The sequence below is a fragment of the Pleurodeles waltl genome, chromosome 8 (assembly GCF_031143425.1).
Source record: "Pleurodeles waltl isolate 20211129_DDA chromosome 8, aPleWal1.hap1.20221129, whole genome shotgun sequence".
NCBI classification, from domain to species: Eukaryota; Metazoa; Chordata; class Amphibia; order Caudata; family Salamandridae; genus Pleurodeles; species Pleurodeles waltl.
The window spans coordinates 790381990-790401026 of NC_090447.1; the positions used below are offsets into that span (position 1 = coordinate 790381990).

At 49.3% G+C, this 19037-nt stretch overlaps 1 protein-coding gene across 3 annotated transcripts in view; it reads right to left on the bottom strand.

The window, feature by feature from the left end:
• The window catches only part of CTPS2 (CTP synthase 2), a 1490982-nt gene that overhangs the window by 1443280 nt on the left and 28665 nt on the right, over nucleotides 1-19037 (bottom strand). The window lies entirely within an intron of this gene.

Consider the following 19037-nt stretch of genomic DNA (forward strand, 5'->3'; position numbering starts at 1 on the left):
TAGTGCCAAATCCAGCAGTTATTATGTTTCAAGTTCCGTGTGATGCAGAGTGGTTCATAGTTGTGGACCTGTCACAGGCATTCTTTTCGGTACCTCTTCATGAGGATAGCCAATTTCTCTTCAGTTTCAAATTCCTGGACAAGGTGTACAGTTGGTGCAGGATTCCTCAAGGGTTTTCTGAATCACCTTCTATCTTCAATCAGATATTGAAGAAGGATTTGGAAGCATTAGAGTTACCTTTCAGCTCGACACTAGTGCAGTACATTGATGATCTGCTGATTGCGTCCAGGACAAAAGATGACTGCAGGTATGACACAATTGCCTTACTGAATCACTTGGGAAAGAACGGACATAAAGGGGGTGATTCTGACCCCGGCGGTAAAAGGCGCTTACCGCCGGTCAGAAGACCGCCATTATACCGCCGCGGTAATCCGCCACGGTCATTCTGACCCACAACTGGCAAACCGCCAAAAATCCGACATCCACGGAAGGCCGCCTCATCAGCGGTCAGCGATAAACTGGAGATGACCAAACCTCCACCGTCACGCCAACACAAACACGCCCATGCCATTACGACCCACGAATCCACGCGGCTGTCTTTCAACCGCGGTATTCCATTGGCGGTACACACCGCCGTGCTCAAAATACACACACCCATACAAAACACATCCACATTGGACAATTTGAAATACACACACCTGATACACATACAAACAACACTCCCACACACCCAACACAATATAAAACACACACCCACATCACCCACAAACCCCTACAAATCGAAATTCTGAGAGAAGGCGCAATACACAGAGAGAGAGCACAGGGAACGCAAACCACAACACACACAGGAATCCAACATCATCACCCACTCCACATCTACGCACACATCACCACATACCACCACTCACATCACCACAAACACCACCCCACACCTCATCCACACCACCCCATGGCACCCCAAAGACACCCCAGGTTCTCGGACCAAGAACTCAGGGTCATGGTGGAGGAGATAATCAGGGTAGAGCCCCAGCTCTTCGGCACACAGGTGCAGCATACCACAATAGCCAGGAAGGCGGAGCTATGGCAAAGGATTGTCGACAGGGTCAACGCTGTGGGACAGCATCCCAGAAATCGGGAAGACATCCGAAAGCGCTGGAACGACCTACGGGGTAAGGTGCGCTCGATGGTGTCAAGACACAACATCGCTGTGCAGAAGACTGGCGCCGGACCCCCACCCACTCCACCCGAATTCACAGCATGGGAGCAAGAGGTCTTGAACATCCTGCATCCTGACGGCCTCGCTGGAGTAGCCGGAGGAATGGACTCTGGTAAGTCTAATCTCAACTACTTCACCCCCCCCACCCCCCCAACCACCAGCATGCCAACCCACACCCCCACCCTCACCCCCAACACACATCCTCCCTGCCAATGTCTCACCAGCACAACCCACCCAACCCAACACCAAGCCCTTAATGCCAACACAAACCATGGACACCCATCACCTAAGCATGACCACTGCACATACCCATCCCCCCCCACAAACCACCCTCACAACTCCTCCCACAAGGGAATGCCAGCACTGGGGGACAAGGGCACCCACAAATCGCACGCCATGGCACACACAGAAGCAATAACCATACTCTTTTACCCCTGCAGGGCCCGAACGCCAACACACCGGCCAGGAGGGTCCAGATTTGTCCATCCCACCCCCAGAACAGGCCCCCAGTGATGACAGCAGCTCTGTCGACCTAGAACCTGATGACCAGCCCGGACCATCGGGGACCTTTGGACAGTCGGTTCCCCACACACAGACACAGGCCACAGCAGACCCAACCCCCTCTGGGAATACCAGCACAGCTCCCACCCAGCGGGCCCATGCCTCTGTCTCCAGGACAGGTCAAGCAGCGGTGTGTCTACCACTACAGGGCACCCAGGGTAACCCACCACCCCAACAACAACAGGGACCTGGGGGCAGTGGTAGTGGGCACACCGTCCAGGGGACAGAGGCCCAGGGAAACAGGGGAACTGGGAGGGCTGCTGTGCGACAGGGGGGGGACAGGCCCAGAGAACCGACTCTCCCAGAGGCCCTCACCACCATCATGGGAGCATACCACCACTCCCAGGAGACGATGGCGACGGTACTGGCCAGGTTCCAGGAGATCCAGGCACAGCAGGAGGAACGGTACATGGGGTTCAGAGACGAACTCAGGAACATCGGTTCCGCAATGGGGACCATCGTCCTGGCCCTCAACCAGATAGTCACCACATTGCGGGACCATGTGGCACCACAAAGGGCCCCTATCACTAGCCAGGACCACGAACAGCCTACCACCTCCGCCGGCGCTAGTGGACAGGAGGCCCCCACACAACGACAGGCCACCAGAACCCCACCTCCTGCTGAAGATCAACCACCCCGCAAGCGGAACCTGAGATCACACAAGAAGACAGAGTAGGATGCCAAGACCCCCGCCAGCATAAGATACCCCCTGATGTCATCCCACTGTCCCACATCGTCACCCTGTCAAAACTTAAACAGCTCCTGCTCCATCCTTCCACAGGCATATGGACAATGCACCTGTGAGACTGAGAACTGGACTCTGCCATGGACATTACTCCACCCCCACCCATCACCGTTTTACTATCATGGACCTATATGTAGCACTTAAAATAAATCACTAATTGCACTTAAAAAATCAGGAGTCTGCTTGTATTCTTATCAAATGTATTACACATAACGGTGCAATAATGTTCAGTTACATTGTGATGACAACATACCAATGTCAATAAGCATGAGTCCATGGTCAAACAAAGCAGAAGTCACGCAGTGGGTCATACAGCTCTGAAAAGGGAAGGGAAAGTCAAAAATCAGTTAAAAGGAACTGGGGGGGAACACAGAAAGTAGAGATGCAGGAGGCCAGAAGTAAATGTAAAATGGCGTGGGTGATTCTTACCTGTGTGCTACTGAAAATACTGTTGTATAACTGTGTCCCTGTTGTCCGTGTCGTCCCCGTCGTCTTCCTCCTCTTCACTCTCCACAGGCTCCACAGCTGCTACAACACCACCATCTGGACCATCCTCCTGCAGGAAAGGCACCTGGCGTCGCAATGCAAGATTGTGAAGCATACAGCAGGCCACGATGATATGACACACCTTCTTTGGTGAGTACATTAGGGATCCACCTGTCATATGCAGGCACCTAAACCTGGCCTTCAGGACCCCGAAGGTCCGTTCTATAATCCTCCTAGTTCGCCCATGGGCCTTATTGTACCGTTCCTCTGCCCTGGTCCGGGGATTCCTCACTGGGGTCAATAGCCAAGGCAGGTTGGGGTAACCAGAGTCACCTATTAGCCACACACGGTGTCTCTATAGCTGTTCCATCACATAAGGGATGCTGCTATTTCGCATGACATACGCGTCATGCACTGACCCAGGGAACTTGGCATTTACATGGGAGCTATACTGGTCAGCCAAACAGACCACCTGGACATTCATCGAATGATAACTTTTTCTATTTCTGTACACCTGCTCATTGTCTTTTGGGGGGACTAAAGCCACATGGGTCCCATCAATGGCACCAATGATGTTGGGGATATGTCCAAGGGTATAGAAATCACCCTTCACAGTGGCCAAATCACCCTCCTCAGGGAAAACAATGTATCTCCGCATGTATTTCATCAGGGCAGACAACACTCTGGACAAAACCTTAGAAAACATAGGCTGAGACATCCCTGATGACATGGCCACTGTTGTCTGAAAAGACCCACTTGCCAAAAAATGGAGTACTGACAGAACCTGCACCAGAGGGGGAATTCCTGTGGGTTGGCGGATGGGGGACATCAGGTCTGGCTCCAGCTGGGCACACAGTTCATGTATAGTGGCTCGGTCAAGTCGGTATCGAAGTATAATGTGTCGTTCTTCCATTGTCGACAGGTCCACCAGCGGTCGGTACACGGGAGGATTCATCCTTCTCCTCGCAAGTCCCAGCGGACGATGCCTAGGAAGGACAACATGGAGTACAGATTCAAGCAACCCACAGGTACGTTCACACAGCTTGCACAGTACACGAATCGCTATGCAGTGAAAGGCTTGTATGAGTGGCAATGCAAGGCCTAGGCCTGTGTGATGCAGTAGGGATTAAGCCATGTGGGGCCTTGTAATGGCGGGTGCCTGACCTGAGAAGTGTGACAGTGGGATGTGAGGTCAACGTGCTGGCGTGGCACACCGTGGCGGTAGGCGGTCGAAGACCGCAGTGCGAAGGCGCATTGGTTAACATTGAACCCTATGGGTTTCAGTAGCCAATGACGATGTGTGCCGGCGGTCGCGGTACGCACCGCCGCGGCACGCACCGCCACGGGCGTGACCGCCATTTTCTATCTGCTTAATCACTCGAGACCTGATCATTCACAGGAGAGGACCTATACTGCAAGTGCTGCTGTGACCTCGGTCTGGAAGAGACAATGGCTGCTGCGACTGGGGAAAGGGCCCCTGCCTTCACTTCAGAAGAGTTGGAGAAACTTGTGGATGGGGTCCTGCCCCAGTATGCGCTACTCTACGGTCCTCCAGACCAACAGGTATGTACACTGGGTGCACGTTGAATGGGCTATGCCTGGGTTGTGTATGGTGGATGTAAGATGGTGGGGTGGGGAGCGAATGAGGAGTGCAAGGCACGACAGATGAGAGCATTTGCCACATGGCAAGGTTGGGGAGGGGGGGGCAATCACATCTAACATGCAGAAAAATGATGAAATTTCCTTTCCCACCCTGTACATGTCAAATAGGTCAGCGCCCATCAGAAAGTCGACATTTGGCGTGCCATCGCCAAGGAAGTCCGGGCCCTGGGGGTCCACAACAGACGGGGCACCCACTGCCGAAAGAGGTGGGAGGACATCCACCGCGGGACCAGGAAGACCGCCGAGTCACTGCTGGGATGGCCTCCCAACGTAGGAGGGGTGCCAGTCGTACCTTGACCCCCCTGATGTCCCGGATCCTGGCGGTGGCCTACCCCGATTTGGATGGGCGCGTGAGGACATCACAGCAGACACAAGGGGGTGAGTACCAGCACATTCCGCTATCTTTACGCGCAGTGGAGGTGTCTGGGTGGGGGAGGAGGGCTGTGGGTGACATTAGGCCAGGGCGCTTTCTGTAGTGTAGTCCCCTCTTTTAGGCATGGCCCTGTGCCCCCGCCCCCCACCTCTGTAGGGTGCCAAGTACAGCAATCCATGGTCCAGCATCACCCATGTGTGCATTTGTTGTCCATAGACCTGTAGGCCTAGTCACAAGTACTGAGTAGTGTACCCCGATTGCGCGGCGTAGTGCTGGAGGCTCCTGTGTCTGTCCTCTCCGACAACGGTGTTGACAATGCATGCACTCAACCTGTCTTTATTTCTCCCCCCACCCTTTTTCTTTATCTTCTTGTGCATGTGTGCATTAGCATCATCAGGCGGAGGAGAATTGGCATCGGAGCACGAGGGAGCTGCAACTCACAAGGCCCCGGTGGGCCATGCTACAGACACCGAGGTCACCAGTGATACGGAGGGCGAGGGGAGCTCCACAACGGGGACCCGTGGTGACACCAGCGACACCGACACGTCCTCGGAAGGGAGCTCCCTAGCGGTGGCGGCAACATCCGTGCCCCCCGCCTCAACAGGTACAGCCGCCACCCAGCGCACCAGCTCCGCCCTCCCAGCAGCCCCTCAGCCTTCGCTCCGTGCCCACTCGCCCAAGAAGGCGGGCATCTCCTTCGCCCCAGGCACCTCAGGCCCTGCCCCAGTTACCCCTGCTGCTCTCAGTGAGGAGGTCATTGACCTCCTACAGACCATCATTGTTGGGCAGTCTACCCTTTTGAATGCCATCCTGGGGGTAGAGAGGGAGGTGCATCGGAGCAATGCATACCTGGAGGGCATTCATTCGGGTCAGGCTGCCCATCAACGATCGTTCAATGCTCTGGCCTCAGCACTGACGGCAGCCATTGTCCCTGTTTCCAGCCTCCCTCTTCTAACTGCCTCCACCCTCTCCCAGTCTCCTGTTCCTCAGCCTATCCCATCCACACCATCAGACCAGCCTGCACACACCTCAACACCCAAGGGCAGCTCATCCAGACATAAGCACCACAGATCCCACAAGCATTCACCCAAGCAACATCCAGATGCAGACATGCCAACAGTCACTACCACCTCTGTGTCCCCCTCCTCCTCGTCTCCCTCCTCCCTCCCTGTGACGTCTCCACTCACACCTGCATGCACACCACCATCAGCCAGTACTTCCATCACCACCACACCCTCCAGTACAGTCCGCACACGTGCAGTCACCACCCCCACTGCCATTTACACGTCCCCTGTGTCCTCTCCCACTGTGTCTGTCACCCCCTCTTCCAAAACACACAAACGCAGGCAGCCACCCACCCAACAGCCAACCACCTCACGACAGCCTACGTCACAAGCACCTGCACCCAAAGACAGCACACCTGACTCTCCTACAACCACATCCTCTTCCTCCACTCCCATACCCACTGCACCTACCCTTCCCATTGCTCCTAAGAAACTTTTCCTCTCCAAAGTTAACCTCTTTGCACCACCTGACCCACCCCCTCCATCTGGTAAGAGTCCGAAGAGCACCTCAGCCACCACCAGCCCTGCATCAAGTCGGACCATTGTGCACGGGTTTTGGAGTCCACCCTTTCCCAGCACAGATACATCGGCCAGCAGCAAGGGGACAGCCAGCCCCCCCCTGGAAAGAGAACCCGTAAAACCAAGGGCCGCCGCGAGAAGGCTGACACGGCTGCCCCCAAGGAGCAAAGTCGTGGCCCGTCACCTGCCACAACATCAAGGGGAGGCAAGGGCCAGAGAGCCTCATCGAAGGAGGGCAAGGGCAGCAGGGCGGAGAAGTCAGCCAGCAGGGGCGCGGACCAGGAGGGCCCCACAAGCCCCATCCCGGGTGTGACGGAGGACACCCACGGGCCCAGGACTCCGTCACAGGAGGGTCCAGCAACTGCACGGCCGGGGGCGACTAAGCAGGGAGTCCTGGCCAGGTCTGGCTCCCTTGATAGACAAGACAGGCACCGCTGAACAGGGCCCCGCCGTGCAGAAAGGCACCGCTGAACAGGGCCCCGCCGTGAAGAAAGGCACCGCTGAACAGGGCCCCGCCGTGAAGAAAGGCACCGCTGAACAGGGCCCCGCCGTGAAGACAGGCACCGCTGAACAGGGCCCCGCCGTGAAGAAAGGCACCGCTGAACAGGGCCCCGCCGTGAAGACAGGCACCGCTGAACAGGGCCCCGCTGTGAAGACAGGCACCGCTGAACAGGGCCCCGCCGTGAAGACAGGCACCGCTGAACTGGGCCCCGCCGCCTCAAGCACCGCTCCGCTGGGCCCTTCAGCTCAAGCACCGCTCCGCTGGGCCCTTCAGCTCAAGCACCGCTGCGCTGGGCCCCGCCATCTCAAGCACTGCTCCGCTGGGCCCTTCCTGTCAAGCACAGCTGCGCTGGGCCCCGCCGTCTCAAGCACCGCTCCGCTGGGCCCTTCAGCTCAATCACCGCTCCGCTGGGCCCTTCAGCTCAAGCACCGCTGCGCTGGGCCCCGCCGTCTCAAGCACCGCTCCGCTGGGCCCTTCAGCTCAAGCACCGCTGCGCTGGGCCCCGCCGTCTCAAGCACCGCTCTGCTGTGCCCTTCAGCTCAATCACCGCTCCGCTGGGCCCTTCAGCTCAAGCACCGCTGCGCTGGGCCCCGCCGTCTCAAGCACCGCTCCGCTGGGCCCTTCAGCTCAAGCACGGCTGCGCTGGGCCCCGTCGTCTCAAGCACCGCTCCGCTGGGCCCTTCCTGTCAAGCACCGCTGCGCTGGGCCCTTCATCTCAATCACCGCTCCGCTGGGCCCTTCAGCTCAAGCACGCTCCGCTGTCCCCGCCGTCTCAAGCACCGCTCCGCTGGGCCCTTCATCTCAAGCACCGCTGGCCCATTGACAGTGCCTGTTCTGTGTCGAGCTAGTGTTCACGCTAAACTCCGGGCACCCTGCCTCCTCCATAACCAGTGGAGTCTGTCATCCACCTGATGGACTGTGGCTTTGCACTCCCCAGGATGGCACAGTGGGCAATCCACCCACTGTTATCGACTTGAGAGACTGTGGCTTTGCACTCCCCAGGATGGTTGAGTGGGCAGCCCACCCACTGTAGAGACTTGAGAGACTGTGGCTTTGCACTCCCCAGGATGGTACAGTGGGCATGGTGGCCCCTTCGTGGTTCTGGCGTCGTGGACTCATGTGGCTGAGGTGCCCCCCCTTCCCTTCCCCCTGAGGTGCCTGTCGTTTTGTCATCTGATGCCCCAGCAGTGTTCTCTCCAACGGACTCAGGTCTCCTGTGTGGGCTTTGCCCATGTGTTTGGTGGACATTGGCCCACGGACTGTGGATATTTGAAAACTGAGCTGGACTTATTGACTTTGTACATAGCTTTCGCACTGTTCATTATTTATGCTTTGATATTTCATTTCGTAAATTTTCCATGACTTCAATGAACCTAATTTTTACATAAATGTAACTTAACATTTTTATTATGTCTTTGCGTTTTTCAGGGGGGTTTAGGGGGTGTCACTCAGTTGTTGCTCTGCATTGGTGTGTTGATGGTTGGGGGGGGGGGTATGTGTGTGCCCGTGACCTTTCGTCCTCCCCCCTCCCCTGTGTCGTAGGTGCAGTACTCACCGTTGTCTTCTGCGCCGGAGTTCGTACTCGTGGTAGATGAGCAGGTAGACAATAGCTGGTAGGATGTTTAATTCGGGCTCCATGCTGTCCTCCGTCCTCATGGAGTGCGTAGAGGTGAGCGTTTTCCCGTTCGTAGTCTGTTTCCGCCGTGTTTTTATCGGCGGTGCTCCCGCCCCGGAAAAGGTGGCGGATTGGTGAGTTGTGATAGTGTGGGCGGTACATTGTGTTCCGCCTGCCTGTTGGCGGTGACCGCCGCACTGTTTGTCTGTCCCGCCGTGGCGGTCGGAGTGTTAAAGTGGCAGGCTGTGTTGGCGGTTCCCGCCAGGGTCAGAATTCCATTTTTTGGACCGCCAGCCTGTTGGCGGGTTGGCCGCCGCTTTAACACCGACCGCCAGGGTTGGAATGACCCCCAAAGTGTCCCCAAAGAAGCTGCAATACTGTCAGAGAGAGGTAAAGTACTTAGGTCACCTGATTGAGAAGGGGTCCAGGAGAATATCCAAAGAGAGGGTGACAGCCATACTGCAGATGAATCACCCGACAACCAAGAGAGATGTCAGGATGTTTTTGGGAATGGTGGGCTACTGTCGTCAGTGGATTCCCAACTTCTCAATTATCTCTAAACCTTTGCTGAAGTTGACAGGTAAGGAAGTTCAGGATGACCCGGGTACCATAACCATGTCTGAGAAAGAGATGGAGGCATTCATGGAATTGAGGGAAAGCATGTGCAGGGCTCCAGCTTTAGGTATGCCTGATTACACAAAGCCTTTTCTACTGTTTTGTCATGAACGTGATGCTTGTTCTTTGTATCTTAACACAGGTCTAAGGAGGTGCAAACCGCCCAGTAGCATATTTTTCATCTACTTTGGACCCAGTCGCAGCAGCCTTACCAGGTTGTTTGCGTGCAGTTGCAGCAGTTGGTCAGAGCCTCACTCAGTGTGAAGGCATAGTGATGGGACATCCCTTAACAGTAATGGTCCCTCATTCAGTTTAAATCCTGTTAACCCGAACCAAGACGCAACACAGGACAAATGCAAGGCTCACCCGATATGAAACAATTATTCTGGGGTCTCTGAATGTGTCCTTGAAATGACGTACTGTATTGAACCCGGCAACTTTACTTCCTATTGAAAATGCAGACATTGGTGATAATGAAGAAGTCGAACATGATTGTCTTGAGGTAACAGATCTGTGGACCAAACCAACTCCTGACATTAAAGATACTCAATTAGAGGGAAATGATTACATCATGTTTGTTGATGGTTCATGCTTCAGAGATTCAGTGGGAGTACTGGATTTGCGAAGTGTACAATCACCGGTATTCTAGAAGCTTCCTGGCTCGAGAGAGTGTACTCTTCACAAGTGGCAGAATTAATTGCTCTTACTAGGGCATGCCACGCAGCTGAAAACCTGAAAGTCACTATCTATACTGATACGGATTTGGAATTATGCATGATTTTGGCCAACTATGGTCACAGAGGGGTTTCATAACCTCTTCTGGTTCCCCAGTGAAAAATGGCGAGAAAATTAAGGATTTGTTGCACGCAGTACCTGCAAATGCTCTTGTGAATATCACGGATGATATGGTGTTGGGCTACTGCAAGGGTCTGGCTGATGTGGTCCGCTCTTTTTCTCACCAGGTGGAGGCCACTAAACTGCCACTGATAAGTGATCCAGCTCACACTCTGAAGGCCGGTGACTGGGTTGTTGTCAAGAAGCACATGAGAAAGTCGTGTTTGGAGCCACGGTGGATGGGGCCATATCAAGTATTATTGACAACTACCACAGCTGTGAAATGTGCAGGCGTTCCTGTGCAGGCGTTCCAAACTGGATACATGCCAGTCACACAAAGAAGGTGACGTGTCCAACTGATGAGGAACTTGAAGTATCCAAAACAACAGCTGCAGAAAAGGAAGTCTCAGGGCTGGAGAGTATTCAAAGGGGAACTGAGACTGGAGGAGATTCCGCTGAGGACGGCTTAGTCCCTCAAACAGTAAACGAGTTCCAGAGAGGTGACAGTGAGCCTATCTCAGCCGAGGCAGCAGGGGAACCGAGACAGGGAGAGGTTCTCCCAGAAACAGACGGATTTGGGTTTGAAGTCGAGCCTGTAACAGACCCTGAAGACGAAGGAGAAGGGTCAGAGGGAAGTCAAAGTGTTCTGACTCCTCCTGAGCCGCTTGCAGGTCCATCAAGTGAAAACACCATAGCACAAGAGGAGGGTGCTGTTCAACGTCCTGAAAGATCGAGGAGAAAGAAAACACTTAAAGGAGATAACTGCCCGAGAGACAAGCTGCAGGGGAAAGAGTGATCCCTAGTGACACAATAGAAGAAGAAGTTGATACAACCAGAAAAGACGATCTCAGTGAAGGAGAGCTGCAAGGTGACCGCAGACTGAAAAGAAAAAGAGTCGCAAACAGAATGTGCATAGGTCCTGAATGGGCGTATGCAACGTCAGCTGAATGGCAACAATAATTCTTAGCCTTTTGTTTTGATCGAGAGGTTCCAGGTCAATACTACGGCACCTGAATGCAACCTTAGAGAAAGACTGTGTTAAAATTGAAAATTGAAATTAAAAGCTGAGAAGCTGAGAAAAGAGACTGATGAATTACCGGATGTGACATTATTTACCTGAATTGACTCTGAAAAAACGATTATGACAAGCTGTTAACCTGATTTGACAAAAGGGTCCTCGAGTGAATGAAACGCTGTAAATACTCGCAGAGGAGAGAAAGAGACTATGCACAAGAAAAGAAAAAAAAAAGAGCTTTTATATCGTCCTCCAGTTGATTGTCTTGTATTATTCTGCTAGATGATTCTTAACAGATCATGGGTTACTCTAAGAGTAATAGTAAAACGAATAAGATGTGTGGTTGGTTGAGTGCTATAATAGGTATTATATGTGCGATAATAATTATAGGTGTGATTGTGGGAATGCCATTGGTGGATAAGAAAGTGACTAACAATGCTTCAAATTCTGAGACTGCTACACTAACACAGTGGGAGAAGTTTGAGCAGGATACGAAATACTTGCATGAGGGAACTAACTCAAAAGGGGAACTCTCTACTAATGTCTTCTATCGCTTGCTGAATGAGTATGTTGACACAATGGATGGAAAAATTGCTATGTGTGCACAAAGATTCCTTCGTCAGTACAAGAAGGGGTGACTTATCATAGTCTGCCTTTAACATATGGGATAAGTTGTAGTTTGCTGCTAACAAGATTCTATAATCAAGAGCATGTGCAATACTTTTACTCTAACTTAGACGTAGTGTTTTCTTTCGTTCCTGTAATTGAGTTTCTAAATAAATTAGCTAAAGAGCACAGCATAAAAGTAGTTAGGGGTTTCTTTGAGCCGACACTGACATTTGGACAGCTTATGCGCACCGCAATAATCTAACCTGCTTACTAACACCTGTTGAAAAGCGCTTCTTACATCACACTGATGATAGACGCAAAGCACTGAAGGAAAAGCTAGAAAAGAGTTTAGAAAAACGCACATTTGCAAATGATTATGCTTACACCGCAATAAAGACACAGGGCAAATTAGCCATAGACGCACTGCATGTAGGTAGGTTTTGTATATATAGGCCAAAATCTGAGCTTGACACTTTGTTTGTGGGAACGAGTGAATGCCGGCATGTGTTTTTGTTTCAGAGTAAGTGGACGTTCATGTTAAATGGACAGGATCCAGCGATCCCTGGGATCTATTATATATGTGGACTTAATGCTTATTACCGTCTCCCTAAGGGATGGTATGGGATATGTTATTTGGGAATAGTTTTCCCAAAGATCTACCAGATTGATGACTTAAAGCAAATTCCTAAAATGTCTGAATTGCACCATGCTAGACAAAAGAGAGAGACAGCGGCTGCTGTCATTGGTGATATATTTGGGGCCACAATTCCTTCAGTAGGGGTTTTCTTAAACTCCATAAAGATTCGAAAGTTGTCTACTATTGTGGATAACATGCTGACAAACTTCACAGGGGCTATACTCCTGATGGATACTGAACTTGCTGTGGAGAGAGCTATAACCCTTCAAAACCGACTTGCTTTAGACATTCTTTTAGCGAAGAGTGGCGGAGTCTGTAAGATGCTTAATGAGCGCCATTGTTGTGCATTCATACCGGACAATAGCAAAAAGATTAGAAGTATGCTTACTAACTTAACAAGGGACAGTGCAGATTTGAAAGAGCTGAAGGAACCTGGAGTTTGGGAAAAGGATGTGAAACGTATTACCAGAGTAGGGGATTGGTTTAGTAATATTTGGAATGGGGTTCTTGCAAAAATATTAGGGGGTCTATTGATTGTCCTGCTTTGTTTATTAGGATTATGATTATCATGTAAAGTTAATGAAAGAATTAAAAGAAATCTGACAAAACGAAATAAAAGAAATGAAGAAAATGAAAAGAAGAAAATGTTCAATGAAATTTGGGAAAGCTCACACAAAGGGGATGATGTTGAAATGAGGATCATGAGGAAAGTGAAAGGTTGAAAGGGAAAGGTTCATGTGATGACAAGTGTCATCAGAGGAGGGACTGAGAGAGTGTAGCTTATATAAGCCATATTAACATGAAATGCTTATGAACTAATGTATAATAATTCTGCATAGAAAATGTATTAATATGTTTTGCTAAAACGTGCGCTTGAAATGTGCCCACAGGGAGTGGCCAACAATATATATGGGACTAATGAAAATGACTAATATTGATGAATTATTATGTTAAGGCATATTTTTACTCTAATTGTCATAGGTTAAGTTGCTAAAGTACTGTTATTACTTTATTAGGCCTTAGTTAGCATGAGTCGAGGCCTAGCTGCCTGACTCTCATTTTAAATGTATCTTTCTAACGTGTACTGTGCTGACTTGCTAAAGGACATGAACTCTTGTTTTTCCAAAGCTAGAAGCTGAATGTAACTGTAGTGGATCCGTTCTCATGAAATTCGACTTGCTTATAGAAACATTTTAGCTCAATGCAACACTGTAGATTGTTCGTAGGTACAAGGTCACCTAAACCGGTACAGACAATGGAGCCACTGACAAAAGATGTGCAAAAGACCACGAGAGGATGAAATCATACCGGACATTCTACCCCCTGAAGACGTCAATCATAAGGACCAATAAACTACGTGAGAACTGTTACGGGGTGACAAATTCGATGAGCTAATTCAAAGTTAATTGGGTAGAGATAGTGGGGTGCAACCCCTTAACCAATTAGATTTTAGGGGAATGTACAATGAAAAAGGGATAAAACCCCTTGACACAAGGAAGTAGTTTAGAACGGAGAGAATAGGAGTTAGATGGGCTAGGGAAATGCTATTGAGATGATCCAGAAACTTTGTCACTCTGCTTGGTGACTTGCTAAATTGGTTCTTAGAACCATACTTGCCCTTAGATTGCCCGTGTTATACTTTACCTCCTTATGGGGGAAGTACCCTTTTTACCCCTCCTGCCTGAGCTGAGTTCCTGACTGATGGCGAACCAACTGATGTCCTGAAGACGAAGAAAGAACCTGAGTGCTGACCCCAAAATACGGAGGGTAACTATATGACAATGAAATTGTGATTGTCTGTTTGCTTTTCCTTTCTAGGTACCAACTGCTTACTTTCGACAGAGACCATAGTTAGAGGTTTTTCCAAATTGATGTTGCTAAATTGTGTTGCATGAAGCCCAACATGCCAATGCTAATTCGAGGTTAGTTAAGGGGTTCACTAAATGACGCAAATAGACAAATAACTAAATCTATGTTTTGTTGAACCGACGCGTTAATGACACTCTGCTGAAGGTATTCTATGTTGACGCTGTGTTATGTACTAATAATTGTGATTCTTGCTTTGATGAAGTCTTATTCGAGTTGCCAAATTATGACAATGTTGATGTGCTTTTTGCTATTGAGATTAATACATTTGCTATTAGAATTGTAACCAATAGGGAATAAATATAATAAAATCTTACTAAACTGGTGTGGTTATTCATGACTGAAAGGTCATGGTGGTTTCTGAGTTTTATTAATGTCTTTGACTAAAGTGAACTGTCTTGTGATAGTGAATATTGATGACGTTATTGATATATTGATTGTTATGTTGATTAGCTATCTCGTCCTAAGGTGTCTTCAATCAGGGTCAAAAGATTCATCGGCCTAAAACGAGTCCCAAAGTGAGTACGTTGGTCATAAAGTGACACGTTAACACAAGTGGGCCACCATCCGTTCTTAGCTTGGGGCCCAGAGGGATATAGTCATGAGTGGGGGGTCTTGTGGCCTATCTAGATACAGCCCAAGGCTGGCACGCTCTTTTACCCATTTCCAAGCTCCCTCTGTGGTGTCAAAGAAGAAGGATTTAGGTTCTTCAGCACCAGACCCAGGCGTTTAGAAGCAGTTCTGCTCACCTCCTGCATAACCCCACCACAGTTTATGTCCACAGTAGCAGGCTTAAGCAGCCAGTGTAGCACTCTACCATTCGTACACTCATGGATAGAACAGAAGGCAACAATGTACTGGAGGTCTTCAGATTAGTCAATAGGTATCCATTTAAGGAGGATGTTGATGAATGTATAGGCATGGGATGGAGCCTCATTGAAAAAGCATCCAACATCTTAGTCCTTCCGGCCACGCATCCTTCATCCCTTTTTCTTGCATCCCATTTCAAAGTGAGCACTCTGCGCACACCATAACCAAGTTTTATTCTACAGACTAATTATCTGAAATGTGAATGCAACATGTCATCCATAACTAGGATGTCATGAAGTTTTGAACACTGGGAAGATTGCACAATATAGCCCTGGAATAGAAAGTACTGTGCCCTTAAAGGATGGTGTATGTAAAGCACAAATGCCAAAAGAACGCTCTCTGAATATATACACAAAATATTAGCTATACGTGTACTTCTGTTATTTGCACAAAAGAACAGAAAACGTAGCACGCTGAAGATCAGCATCGGTGTGAACTCACACGACCCTGCCCGACCCAGGAGCAGCCTTTTACCACCAACAATCAATCAGGAGTCACCAGGTTTATGCTGTCGAATGAAAAACTCGAAATTCTACGGCTAAAACTCACCAAAGAGTGCAGTTTTGCCACTGCCAGCACAAGTATGATGCACTCATGACAAGGCACCTCTGGTGTACATGGCCCAAGTCAAAAGCTAGAGGGAAGGAACATGGAAGGCTGCAGAGATCTGCCAAGTGTGACTAACGTTTCCCCAAAAGCTCTTATGATACAAAAAGAAATGATACCCACAGCCCTACCTGGCTGGTCAATGATAAATAGTTTTAAAAGGTCCCAGTTTAAGTATGTGACTTGATCTGATTGTCAGTGTTACTGAGACAGTACCACTGGCAACTAGGCGGGAACTCCCGCTACCACAAGTGCAGTCGATAGATGTACGGAGAAGAGTTGTCTCTCGAAGGTAACGGGCAGAGGATAGGAATGTCAGCATCAGAGGAATCTGTGAGGGTATCTCCCCCTACGAAGGAACCTGCAACATTTAGCGGTAAAGTGGTGAACCTCAAGGTAGTGTTGCAATATGCTGCTGCTGCACACTCTTCAACTCTAGGGCGCTGGGTGTTCCATCACAAGTGGACATCAAAAAGTGAGTGTTCAAGCCTTGGTTCGCACAGTGGGCACCAAGTGTCTGCTCCCACTGGCTCAGACACTTTGACATTTACATTACTGCGCTGGATGTTCATGATGACCAGTGCAATAGAGCCATCTGCTGCACTGCGAAGGTCGCAACACGGTGGATGTTTCACTTGAACTTACAGGCTGAAAGACTTGGGCATTTGAATTTCTTAGGGACTTTTGAAGGTCTCAGAGAGTCTCAGGGACAGTATCACAAAATACATTCATCTTCCAAAACGGGACGGCTATCAACAATATATGTGTCACTCCATGTAGTTGGAGGAATTTATGGATGCTTTTGAATTGAGACTTCGATGTTAAAAACGGTGGTTTTGAATAATACAATGCAAGAGGAGTCAGTAATTCACAAATAAATACAAGCTTTGAATCTTTCGAATTCTGAAAGAAGCTCCTACAAAAGCCTAGAAATTTGGAAAATAGTTCCACAATGGCATATGCGGCTCACACTGCAAAAATTCAGGTAGAAGTGACCATTATAGGAGTACTGAACCTCGGTATAATAGTGAATGTCATATGAAAGGCCAGAGTTCTGGGCAGGGGGACACAAGGAGAGAGTCATGGCTGATACAAACAACTTCACAGCGCCATTGCCTGATGTTCACGAACAAATGCACTACATATGTAAAGAGATATTTATTCAAAGAAGCCTGCAAACGTAAATACTTCTACAATAAAGTGTCCATCCGTATCCAAGGACCATTAGCTCAAGTAATGGCACCTCACTGAAGAAGTTACTTCCAAAGATAAATGCATAAATGCTTCATCTGCCTCTCCAATATGAACAACCCTGTGGAAGGTAAGGATTTACTACGTGCACAAATGCCTAAAATTGATAAACTGTTGCTAGTCGTTCATCTATGTGGCAAAAAGGTCCCCTAATTCCAAACAGCTTCAGCTGTCTGTTGTCGAAGACCTTTGGCTTTCTCAACAATTTGCACTGTGTAATTTTGTATTCCTCTATGAGTGATATCAGGGACTGTTTATGCTCTACAATTTATTGTCTTTCAATACAATACACAATACAAAAATTGGTTTCGATCCTGCTCCTTACTCTATTGGCTTACTTGGTTGCTCTGTTGTTATTTACTCATTGACTTAGCTATCAGTTTCTTTGGTACCTCTTCTAGTGGAGTAGTGTTGTCTCACCAATTTTGTCAGCTTGTATTTTTCCATGTCTGTGATGTCAGTGACTTTAGTTTGCGCTTCCACTACTTCCATTTGCTTTCTGACACCTGGTGGAAGCAGACAAACAGGACAGATCTCTATCATTAGTAGCACTGTGCAGGGGCGTGTGTTTTGCCTGCTGCTGTTATAAAAGCAACATGTGTTTGAGCGTTTAATGTTTTTCGGTTCAGTCGGCCTCGGAGGCTCCTTCCTGAATCAATTGTTAACACAACCTACAGGCCATTTAGTGTATTAGGCGGCTTCTTTATTTTTAGGGTCGAGCCTGCGTCGCATGCGCTTGCGCATGCGTTTCGCTAAGCGAGACGCTTTAGGTATTAGAAAAGGGCTCGGAGCCCCGTCAACGTCACGTCAGTGTCTTTCATTGGCAAGTTGGCTTGCCTGTTAGAATCCGCTTCCTTTGATTAGTGGAAGGCATGCATACGTCATGCCTTTTCGGGTGGTTAGCCCTCCTCGAGCGCAGCGACCAAGTACAGAAAACATGCGAGAGTCGCTGGGTTTGTGGACTACTTTTTCTCTATTTTCGCAGCACGATCTAGCTGGGCAAAAGTTGAGCGCTTCACATACTATCGACCTTGTAACACAGTTAATTGCACTTTTGCCGGTTACGTTCATAATTGCACTTTTGCCGATAGGTATTATTACGTATGACCTGTAGCAGCACGATTGTGCTGTTTTTTTCTTTTAGTGCAAGAAAAATCCGGTTGGGAGTTTACAACTGTGAATAGCTGTAACTCCGACAAATGCGAGACCCTAGTGACTTGCAAATGCTTGTTTATTCTTTACCAAGAAAAGAGCTGCATCTTTGGGTCTTTTTTCAGGTTGGCATCAGAAATTACTTTTTAAATACTTGATAAGAATATGTTCCCTGTTAGTGTGAATTCACTTTTTAATACATAACCATTATTAAAAGTGTTTCTGCAACTGTAAATTCATATTTGTTACTGACTGCAGCCAGCCTTCAAGGTTTGACCTGAAATATTTGCTAACAAACTATTCAGCTACATCAGTATTATGTATGGGAAGCCTTTCTTGACATTGCAGATATAATTTGACAGATGACGTTGCGACTTTGTCAGTTTATCCACTAGGACTTTTGGATTGTACTATAATTATGGCCCTCATTACAACCCTGGCAGTCTAAGACCAGCAGGGCTGTTTTGTCGATTGCACCGCCAACAGGATGGCAGTGCAATCTTGGGAATTACGACCGCGGTGGAAGCGCCGCAGTCGCACTGCCGGGACTGGCGGTTTTAATCCTCCAGGGCAGCGCTGCTTGCAGCGCTGCCGAGGGGATTACGAATCCCCCTACTGCCAGCCTTTTTGTATTCCTGCAGGAATATATAGGTAGGAACCACCATGAAAAGGCTGGCGGAAAGGGGAGTCGTGGGGCCCTTGGCCTTAGGCATGGGCAGTGCAGGGACCCCCTGGTACACCCCCATGAAGCTTTTAGCGCGACGGGTGCAACTGCACCCGTCGCACCACCGCAACACCGGCCCAGCGGGGATGTCGAAATGGCCACCGCGGGAGTGCAG